This window comes from Chanodichthys erythropterus, chromosome 20, assembly GCF_024489055.1.
Source record: "Chanodichthys erythropterus isolate Z2021 chromosome 20, ASM2448905v1, whole genome shotgun sequence".
Taxonomy (NCBI): Eukaryota; Metazoa; Chordata; class Actinopteri; order Cypriniformes; family Xenocyprididae; genus Chanodichthys; species Chanodichthys erythropterus.
This window is the reverse complement of record NC_090240.1, coordinates 6,788,112-6,799,632: the sequence shown is the minus strand read 5'-3', so window position 1 is coordinate 6,799,632 and position 11,521 is coordinate 6,788,112. Positions and strand designations below refer to the sequence as shown.

Below are 11,521 nucleotides of genomic sequence, written 5' to 3'. Positions count from 1 at the left end.
TTTACCAGGACAGCAATACCATCTGCTTTATTTTGGTTTTAACCACTCCAAATAGAGGGTCCTTGTTGCCATTTGTCCTCCCAATTCTTGTAATTGTTAAAAAAAGGTAAAGCGCACTCCTGTAACAAAAACACATCAGAGGGTTGTGTACTTAAAAAATTTAAAACAGTTTGTGTTCTCGTTGGTGACCTCACACTTCTCACGTTTAACGTAGAGATGGTGATGGTCATGAGCGTTAAAACGAGAATAAAAGAAGACAGAAACAACATTTTAAAATTTTAAAAACAAATTATCCATTTAAAAACACATTTTCTTGTAAAACAAGTTCTTCCCGCATTTCCACACCATTGGAGGCAGGGAACTGAACATGTTTTCCTTCTGAGTCACAAGGTGAGCTCCTGGGTGTGGATGATTTCAGCTCAATCGATAGAAAAGAAATCTCATTGGCTGTTTGGCTTGGGAATAATCTATTCAGATCCTCCGATGAAGAGGAATCTGAAAATCTTCCCATTTTATCCTTTCCCATTTCTTTCCAGAGAGGGGAGTGTGCCACTCTCTTTTTTTTTATCGATTGAGCACAGGGGAGTTGCTCACTTAATTGACTTTCTTGCAGTGAATCCTCTATGTCCTCCCCTACCTTTTCACCTACCTCTAAGATGTTTTCTTCTGCCTCTTCCCTTTGGTCTTCCTCCCCCTGTTGCTCCTCACTCCTTAACTCCGCCCCCTCATTACCTCTAACATCTGATCCTTCTCCACCAATCGCAGAAATTGGCGGGAGATTTGAATCTTTTTGCTCCGCCCCTCGTTATCCTTTTGTTTGCTTTTCTCAACCGCCATTTTATTTGCTTTAACTTTGTTGGCAAAGGACTTTGGGCAATCTCTGTAGAGATGATTGGAGTCTCCACACAGATTACACTTTCTGCCATTGGGACATTCGTCAAAAGTATGCCCAATTTCTCTACATTTCCCACAAAACGACTTCTGGCAAGCTTCCACTAAATGCCCCACCTCTCCACATCTACGACAGAGCTTGGGCATTCCCTGATAATAAATGTAGCCTCTGTTTTCTCCAAGCACAATCACTGATGGAAGATGTTTCAGGCCCTGGAAGCCCTGGGGATCTTCCCACTGTTTTATGGGAATCCTCCAGGAACAATTCCAGATGCCATCCTCATCCAGCATTTTCATGGCTTGGCCTCTAACAGAGCAATATCTACCCAACCAAGTACATATATCTTCTCCACTGACGGTTTCATTGAACATTCGGACAATAACCATTTTGTGGGTATTGTCGGTCAGTTTCTCCACCTTAAACATGGAAAAGAGGGTCTTTACATTTTCAAGTCTGGTCCAGAAGTCATTCAGCAAACTAGCTGACTTGAAACTTACATCAAATCCTTTATTAAAAGGGAGGGACAAAATACAATTCAAATCATTTGGTGTAAATCTCAAAGTTTGCTGAACAAATTTGCGGGAAAAATCCAACCGGGACATCTGAACAGGCTTTCCTTGGTTTTCTAAGAGTGTAAAACGCACGCTGTGGTGCCTCCGCACGCCGGCACGGGCATCCGACATGTTGGAGGCACCAACAGCTAAAACAGGAGTTTAAAAAACTATCGACACAATAAAAGGATCTAAAAACAAGAATAAAAGACTTACCTTACAACCAGTATCTCAGTTAAAATGTTCTCCTAAAAGCAAGCACAATACAATATAAATAAACAATAAATAATAAAAAAGTACAGCTGTAAGCAGTACAATATACCTCTTCAAGGTAAAGGAAAGTGCTATTAAAAAAACACAGCCCAAAAACCCACAAAGAGGCGATCGCAACACTGCCAAATGACAAGACACTTGATCTTAGCCAAAAGGCCGAGAAGCGATGCCGTTGCCAAGCAGTGGGGGCAGAGCCGGCAAAGGCGACGCCCATCTGGGCCGCGGTGGGTTTCGTACTTTGCCTCTAGGACCACTGCTGTCGATCAGATCGTTTGTTAAATAGTGGAGATGATTTGAAACAACCTGCTTTCGCGAACTGGTCCTAGGTTTTTCCATCGACCTCCACAAAAGCACCGCAGTACAATTCTCTGGACTCCCTAGGTCGTTCTTGATCAGGAGGGGGGGGAAAAAAAAAAAAGCTCAACTTTAACATTTGGATAGTGTGACGAGTCCCTCGTTCTTCCTGCTACGGCCGGCCAGTGGGTGTGGTTGGGAGACTCATCAAGTGAACCATGTACACCCGTGCTTCCCTCTATAAAGCTTGGGCTTTGTTTGGCGTGGTGTGTTGCTTGCTCCTGGGTGCTTTGGTTTTGATTTTGGTCTTTGTTTATTTTGAGTTCCTTATTCATTTAAATGTGGTTCTGTCTGATGTTTGGTTATTGATGTGTCTGACAGAAATTGTGTTTGGTTTTGTTGATTTCTTGTTTCATATATTTTCTTATTTATGCTGATAAATCTCTTTTCGTTGCAACCTACCAAGCTGCCTATGTCCTCCGTTTCATTTGTCACGGCTTTGAGCCGATCGTGACAATAGCGACCACGGGGTCATTTAGAAAACGGCCATGGTCGAGTGCCCCCAAAAGCCTGTCGTCCCTGAAGGAAAACTCAGAACTTTGCGAAACCAGGCGAGCGCACGCAACACCCGATTCCATAAAAGGGGCGTGCAAACACACACGGAGCCACAGACAACGCTACGACTGTTAGAAACCACAGGTTCTCTCGGCACCACCTAATCTTCTTTCAACCAGTATGTCCAGTGGAGAGCGCGAACGCAGTCCCCCACTACCATAAATTATGCAGTCAAGATTCCCACATTTGGGGAATTCGCAGGGGTCAGCACAACCGGGGTGCAATGGCTGAGCCTCGCCCTGGGTGAACCACCTTCCTGATCATGGTGTCTCCCCTGCCAGGTAAGCATGAGTCCCCAGGCCTCCAGTCAGAGGCTACCCTATCCCTCTTTGCCGTCCTCATCAACGGTGACCCCCCTCCCCCACCCCAAGCAAAGGAAGGGCGTGTCCCTTCCATTACTTGACTGCGATTTCCGTGACCATGCCTTCAAGCCGGCAAACTGCCAAGCACCTACAGGTGCTGGTCGTATGATTAGAATGTCATCAAAAAGTTGATTTCTTTCACTAATTCCTTTCAAAAAGTCAAACTTGTATATTATGTACATTGCACACAGACTGATATATTTCAAATGTTTATTTCTTTTAATTTTGATGATTATAACTGACAACTAAGGAAAATCCCAAATCCGGTATCTCAGCAAATTTAGAATATTACTTAAGACCAATACAAAGAAATGATTTTTAGAAATCTTGGCCAACTGAAAATTATAAACATGAAAAGTATGAGCATGTGCAGCACTCAATACTTAGTTGGGGCTCCTTTTGCCTGAATTACTGCAGCAATGCGGCGTGGCATGGAGTCGATCGGTCTGTGGCACTGCTCAGGTGTTATGAGAGCCCAGGTTGCTCTGATAGTGGCCTTCAGCTCTTCTGCATTGTTGGGTCTGGCATATGGCATCTTCCTCTTCACAATACCCCGTAGATTTTCTATGGGGTTAAGGTCAGGCGAGTTTGCTGGCCAATTAAGAACAGGGATACCATGGTCCTTAAACCGGGTACTGGTAGCTTTGGCACTGTGTGCAGGTGCCAAGTCCTGTTGGGAAATGAAATCTGCATCTCCATAAAGTTGGTCAGCAGCAGGAAGCATGAAGTGCTCTAAAACTTCCTGGTCTACGGCTGCGTTGACCTTGGACCTCAGAAAACACAGTGGGCCAACACCAGCAGATGACATGGCACCCCAAACCATCACTGACTGTGGAAACTTTAGGCTGGCCCTCAAGCGACGTGGATTGTGTGCCTCTCCTCTCTTCCTCCAGACTCTGGGACCCCGATTTCCAAAGGAAATGCCAAATTGACTTTCATCAGAGAACGTAACTTTGGACCACTCAGCAGCAGTCCAGTCCTTTTTGTCGAGGCGCCTCTGACGCTGTCTGTTGTTCAAGAGTGGCTTGACACAAGGAACGAGACAGCTGAAAACCATGTCTTGCATACGTCTGTGCGTAGGGGTTCTTGAAGCACTGACTCCAGCTGCAGTCCACTCTTTGTGAATCTCCCCCACATTTTTGAATGGGTTCTGTTTCACAGTCCTCTCCAGGGTGCGGTTATCCCTATTGCTAGTACACTTTTTTTTCTACCACATCTTTTCCTTCCCTTCGCCTCTCTATTAATGTGCTTGGACACAGAGCTCTGCGAACAGCCAGCCTCTTTTGCAATGACCTTTTGTGTCTTGGCCTCCTTGTGCAAGGTGTCAGTGGTCGTCTTTTGGACAACTGTCAAGTCAGCAGTCTTCCCCATGACTGTGTAGCCTACAGAACTAGACTGAGAGACCATTTAAAGGCCTTTGCAGGTGTTTTGAGTTAATTAGCTGATAAGAGTGTGTGGCACCAGGTGTCTTCAATATTGAACCTTTTCACAATATTCTAATTTTCTGAGATAGTGACTTTGGGATTTTCCGTAGTTGTCAGCTATACTCATCAAAATGAAAAGAAATAAACATGTGAAACCTCTCAGTCTGTGTGTAATGAATGAATATGATATATACAAGTTTCACTTTTTGAAAGGAATTAGTGAAATAAATCAACTTTTTGATGACATTCTAATTATATGACCAGCACCTGTACACGAGCTGCGGTCCTTTAGACCAGTGGTTCCCATCAGTCAGGCGTGTTTGATTAGATGTCTCCCTGATCAAACACACCCGATCCAACTCATCAGCTCGTTGGTAAAGACTCCAAGACCTCAGACGGGCGCATCAGACAAGAGTGACATTCAAGACGTGCAGTGCTGGTTTGGGAACCGCTGCTTTGGAACAACGGCGACCGTTTCATAAGGGTGCGAGACGGTGCCACCCTGCCAGCCACCCCACCGCAGGTACATAGAGACTCCTTGTGAAGCTCCAGCGACATTCCCTCTGCTATTAACCACAACGATTTGCAGTCCCCCAAAAGGGGAAGCACACCGTTCCTGGAGACACTGCAATACCAGGTCGATGCGTGGAGTGGACGGAGCAAGCCCCGGTTCCGGCTCCATGAGCCAAAAATCCATTTAATATGTAGTCCCCAGATAGGGGACGTATCAGATATTAAACTGATAAGAACAGATTTTTTTTTTTTTTTTGAAAAGTTTTATTGTCACCATTTTCAATCTTTCACTTTTTCACACACATTTTCATTTTCGAGCACACATTTTTTTTTTAAAACAAGCAATAATAAGTAACGTCAGCCATTGTGTTGTCTTGTTTGTTTCAAGTCCATTTTGTGTGTGTGTTAAAATGTGTGGGCATCTCAAAAGTAAAATACAAATTTAAAACAAGCATCTCGTTCTTTTTTCTCTAATAAAATCCAATTTCATTTGATAAAACACAATAAAAACAACAATTAATACCCTTTAAAAGTCCTCTGTTGTGCAAAACCGGGGGTGAGTCCTTAGCAAATTAGTCTTCACCCCACTCTCCAGAACAGGCACGTGAGATGCCACTTCATGGGCTCAGCGGAGATCCCCTCTCCTCCGGCCCGCTGGCCCGCTGTTCCCGTAGCCAGATTGGTGAGGGTGCATCTACGGGCGGCCAGGGCTGTTGGCGGCCGGGACCCTCTCCGTGCGACCCCGGCCCCCCCGTCCGAATATCGTCGTCCGGTACCCCTGCAGCATTGATGTTACCTTTAGCTCGCATGCATGGAGGGTCACCGTAACGCCCTTCCCTACCAGCAGGTTTCTGGTGGCCCAGATGGCATCCTTGATGACGTTGAGGGTGAGCCAGAGCGAGGTGAATTTCTGTGCCGTCAAGTCCTTCAAGCCCCGGCCCACCCCAAGGATGGCGAGCTGGTACCCGAACTGGGCCCCACCCGCTGGTAGGCACGGGAAATACAGGGGGCCGGTTTTGGCCCACAGGTCCCGCGCAGCGCCGCACTCCCAGAGCAGGTGGTGGACGGTCTCCGGGGAATTGCAGCCGGACCGAGGGCAGGTGGGGTTTTTGGCCATGCTTCTGGAGTGCATAACTGCCCTGACCGGGAGGATCTCATGAGCCACCATCCACGATAAGTCCTTGTGCCTGTTCTGGAGAGCGGGGTGAGCAGCGTTCCTCCAAACTTGTTTGGCCTCACGTAATGTGAGGCCTGGAACTGGACTCACCGGTTCCCGGTCCTGCACAAGAGAGACAAGATGCTTGTGATTAGTTAAAATGGTGACATCTTCACTTTCTAAAAAGTATTTCTTTAAAAACTTTTTTATAAAACTGTACTCTTTAGGCAAGTTAAAAGACACTGGGGTTTTCAAGTCCACTGGTAAAATTTTCAATGTTCTTAGGTAAGACCCCATCCAAAATCGCGCCATTGCAGCCGTCTTGTTTTCTTTGGATGGGGTCATGGCATAACTAATGTGCAGGGCGGTGAAGCGGCTGCCTAAAAACAGGTGGGGGTCTGGTAGGCCTTTTCCACCATTCTCCGGCCTTTTCTTCACGATCTCCCTCTTCAGGCGCTCCCACTTAGACCCCCACAGGAAATAAAACACCGCCCTCTCCAGCTCCGCAAGGAATCGCCGAGGGGGACTAAAAACAGAACAGACAAGTAAAATTAGAGGTAAAATCACAGATTTAAAAATTAAAACCTTGCCCTCAAACGTCAACTGTCTTAGTCCCCAAAACCCCAGTCTTTGCCTAACTTTCCCTAACATGTCAGTCCAGTTTCCCCGTCCTCCACCCTCGCTGTCAAATTTTACTCCTAAAACTTTAAAATCGTTGTCTTTAAAAGTCAAGTCGAGTTCACCTGTGTCTATGTCTCCCCACGGCCCGAAGAGCTGGGCCTCGGACTTGTTCCTGTTAAGCTTATTGCCCGAGGCCCGACCGTACCAGTCAGTCAAGTCCAAAGCTCTTCGTATGGATAAAACGTCCGTGGCTAAAAGAGTTACGTCGTCCATGTATAAAACACAGGTCGCCGTCAGTCCACCCGTCCCAGGCACGTCCAGTCCTTTGATCCATTTATCCCTTCTCAAGATCTGTGCCAGTGGCTCAATACAAGCTACATACAAAAGAGGAGATAAAGGACATCCTTGACGGACACCACTGTGGATATTCACAGATTTGGAAAGATGCCCGTTTACAAGGATTTTGCTGACTGTTCCCTTGTACAGCAGTCCCACCCAGGCTATAAATCTCTCTGGAAACCCCATTTTTTGCAGTACCTGAAAAAGGTACTGGTGCGAGACTCGGTCAAATGCTTTTTCAAAGTCTAAATTTAGCACTACTAGCCGAATATTTCTGTCTCTCGCATAACAGATGGTGTCTCTAATCAACACTAGGCTGTCTGTTATCTTCCTCCCTGGTACGGCACAGGCTTGATCCGGGTGGATCACGTCTTCTAAAACAGTCGACATTCGTTTGGCTAAAATATTACTAAAAAGTTTGCAGTCAACATTTAAAAGAGAAATAGGTCGCCAATTCTTTAAGTCAGTCTTGTCTCCTTTTTTTCCCGGAAGCGTCACTATCCCTATTCTAAAGCTGTCAGGGAGTCTGTCGAGTGTGTCAAACTCTTTAAAAACTGTGAGTAAGTCGTGTGCTAAAATATCCCAAAACGTCACATAAAACTCTAGGGGTAGTCCGTCTAGTCCTGGGGATTTTCCCCGCTTAAAACCTCTAAGAGGTTTCTCATTTCTAAAATAGTAAAATCTTGGGATAAAAGCGTGTGTTGTCCCTCCAAATTTTTCTCTATAAAAGACAACACTTCTTTTAAAATCTCACTGTTTGTTCCCTTAATACTGTATAAGTCCTCATAAAATGTTTCTATTTCATTTAAAATTTCCTTTGTCGTGTTTGACTCCCTCCCTCCTGTTTTTAAAGTTGTGATTACCCCTCCCCGCGTTATGACCTTTTTAAAAAAGTACCTGGTACATTTTTCACCTTCTTCAATATCTCTTTCTTTACTTCTTAAAATAATTCCTTTGTTTTTTATTGTAGAACAGGTTGACATTTCTCTTTTTACTTCTTTTATTTCTTCACTAAAATCAAAACCATTATTAAAAAGATTAAAATACCTCTGTAATCGCTTCTGCAGCCCCATCATGCGGTTTTCTTCCTTTTTCTTTTTTTCCTTCCCTATCTTACTAAAAAACTCTTTTGTCCGTCCTTTAACCATCTCCCACCATTGTGCTCGTGTCTCATAGAAGTCTTGGAGAGTTTGCCATTGGCTAAACTGCTCCCTGTATTTTCTAACTACCTCCTCATCCTCTAACAGGGAGCAGTTTAGCTTCCACAAACCTCCACCTACCGTCACACCAACAGGAAGTGATAGAGTGCAGGACAGCATGGAGTGATCTGAAAAAAAGAGGGGGGTTAATCTAGCATCGGTTGGCGGGAAGTCACGTGTAAAAACATAGTCTATTCGAGAGGCTCTGGTACCATCACCATTAAACCAGGTGTAGCCCGCCTCTCTTTGATGCATTGTTCTAAAACAGTCAACTAATTTAAAATCTTTGACTAAACCTTGTAATAAAACCGATGTCTTGTCCACCCTAAAATCCTCTGTTGCCCTTTTCCTGTCTTTCTGAGTTAAAACACAATTAAAATCCCCTGCCACAACTAAGGGGACTCTGCCTAGCATGTGGGGCTGCAAGTCTTCTAAAAGTTCATACCTCTCGTTTTTTCCTGTAAAACCATATACATTAAGAACATTAAAATCTCTACCTAAAAAAGTCAGTTTTGCAAGAGTTGCCCGCCCGTCTCTCACCACTGTGCTACCCTTCACCAAGATATGGGGGTTATTAATTAAAATTGCAACACCATCGTTCTTGTTAGAATTTGACCCACTCCAAATGGAAGGGCCTTGAGTCCACAACTCCTCCCACCTCCTGTAACTTGCTAAAAAAGGTAAAGCACATTCTTGTAATAAAACGACATCTGACTTAAAAGACTTTAAAAAGGATAAAATGCTCTGTGCTCGTAAGATGGACTTCACACTTCTCACATTGATAGTGGAGAAAGTGAGTGCCATGAGCAGAATTAAAAGGTATGAACTTATCTTTTGTCTTGAGATTAAAAGGGAAACAGAATTACAGAGGCAGGCATTAAAAACGGATTAAAATCATGTGTTGAACTGTGTCACTAGCTCCTATCTTAACCCAGGGGGCCCGGGATCAGGAGGGCAAGTGCCTGATTCCTCAAGAGCCACAGAGGGAAACTCTTGTGACTCTTTCGGTGTCGATGTTCTTAGCTTTATGTGCAAAAAGGACACTTCATTGGGGGATTCTGAGGGCCACATACGATCCAGATCTTCCGAGGGGAACTATCTGGACGATGCGTTACCCTCAGCTTTTTCTCCTTTTCAAATAATGGAGATCCCGCAGGCCTTTTCTGCACCTGAGCATTTGGGAGTGTACAATCAGTCTCACTCCCACTTGAAACTGTTTGGAGGGAGGAATCGGTCTCCTCCTCACTCTCTGTTTCTTGGTCTTTTCTGTCAGGGGAGGATGGGACTTCCTCTCCCACCATGTCTGACTTTGCCTCTTTGGCCGCCCCACTTCCTCCTTCCTGTCCAGTCCCTGAGGTTGGCTGGAAATTCAAATTTCCCGCCAAAACCTCAGGCCCCGCCTCCTTGTCTCTTTGTTCCTCCATTTTCTCTTTTTGTGGGGCGGCCATCTTGTTTCCTTTCAATTTGTTGGCAAAACTCTTAGGGCAGTCTCTGTAGAGATGGTTTGTTTCTCCACAAAGATTGCACCGTCTGCCATTGGTACAATCATCAAAACTGTGACCAATTTCTCTACACTTCCCACATACTAACTCTTGGCATGCTTCAGCGAGATGCCCAACTCTGCCACACTTCCTGCACAGTTTAGGCATTCCTTGATAATGTATGTAGCCTCTGTTCTCTCCAAGCACAATCATGGAAGGCAGATGTTTCAGGCCCTGGTAGCCCCCAGCGTCTTCCCATTGTTTAATGGGAATTCGCCAGGAGCATGTCCAGATGCCATCTTAATCAAACACTTTGACAGGCTGGCCTCGAACAGTGCAAAATCTACCCAACCAGACACAAATATCATCTCCAGTCACTGTTTCATTGAACATCCTGACAATCACAGTTTTAAGTGTGTTATCCGATAGTTTCTCCACAGTGAACATGGAGAACTGGGCTTTAACTGAATCAAACCTTTGCCAAAAGTCATTAAGAAGGGCAGCAGTTTTAAAACTTACATCAAATCCTTTGTTCTGAGGCAGAGTCATCAAACAATTTAAATCATCACATTTAAAAGCTAAGGTCTTTTGGATCAGCTTCCTGGAAAAGTCCATGCGGGACATTCCCAGGAGCTTCCCCTCAACCTCCCTAAATAAAAAGCGAACGCTGTGGTGCCTCCGCACGCCGGCACGGGCAGCCGACATGATGGAGACACCAACAGCCTAAAAACCTTAAAACAACAATAAATAACCAAATAAATAACTAAAAAGACCTTACCTTAAAACTTGTTGGAGCTTGAAGCAGCAGATTTCAATATACCTCTCAAAAGTTGTGCGACTCGGGATATAAAAGATCTCGAGCCAAGAAACCTCCAAGAGGCGATCGCAGTCTCAACCATCCAACCAGACACTTGATCTTAGCCAAAAGGCAGAGAAGCGATGCCGTTGCCAAGCAGTGGGGGCAGAGCCGGCAAAGGCGACGCCCATCTGGGCCGCGGTGGGTTTCGTACTTTGCCTCTAGGACCACTGCTGTCGATCAGATCGTTTGTTAAATAGTGGAGATGATTTGAAACAACCTGCTTTCGCGAACTGGTCCTAGGTTTTTCCATCGACCTCCACAAAAGCACCGCAGTACAATTCTCTGGACTCCCTAGGTCGTTCTTGATAAGGAGGGGGGGGGGGGAAGCTCAACTTTAACATTTGGATAGTGTGACGAGTCCCTCGTTCTTCCTGCTACGGCCGGCCAGTGGGTGTGGCTGGGAGACTCATCAAGTGAACCATGTACACCCGTGCTTCCCTCTATAAAGCTTGGGCTTTGTTTGGCGTGGTGTGTTGCTTGCTCCTGGGTGCTTTGGTTTTGATTTTGGTCTTTGTTTATTTTGAGTTCCTTATTCATTTAAATGTGGTTCTGTCTGATGTTTGGTTATTGATGTGTCTGACAGAAATTGTGTTTGGTTTTGTTGATTTCTTGTTTCATATATTTTCTTATTTATGCTGATAAATCTCTTTTCGTTGCAACCTACCAAGCTGCCTATGTCCTCCGTTTCATTTGTCACGGCTTTGAGCCGATCGTGACAATAGCGACCACGGGGTCATTTAGAAAACGGCCATGGTCGAGTGCCCCCAAAAGCCTGTCGTCCCTGAAGGAAAACTCAGAACTTTGCGAAACCAGGCGAGCGCACGCAACACCCGATTCCATAAAAGGGGCGTGCAAACACACACGGAGCCACAGACAACGCTACGACTGTTAGAAACCACAGGTTCTCTCGGCACCACCTAATCTGCTTTCAACCAGTATGTC

General features: G+C 45.3%; 1 non-coding gene and 1 pseudogene across 1 annotated transcript; both read right to left on the bottom strand.

The window, feature by feature from the left end:
* Window positions 1-2,750: 2,750 nt before the first annotated feature.
* On the bottom strand, window positions 2,751-2,914 carry LOC137010070 (U1 spliceosomal RNA). Its single transcript, XR_010893149.1, has one exon. It is a non-coding gene; the product is annotated as a U1 spliceosomal RNA (small nuclear RNA).
* Window positions 2,915-5,011: 2,097 nt separating this feature from the next.
* Window positions 5,012-5,190, bottom strand: LOC137010218 (U2 spliceosomal RNA; annotated as a pseudogene).
* Window positions 5,191-11,521: the final 6,331 nt, after the last annotated feature.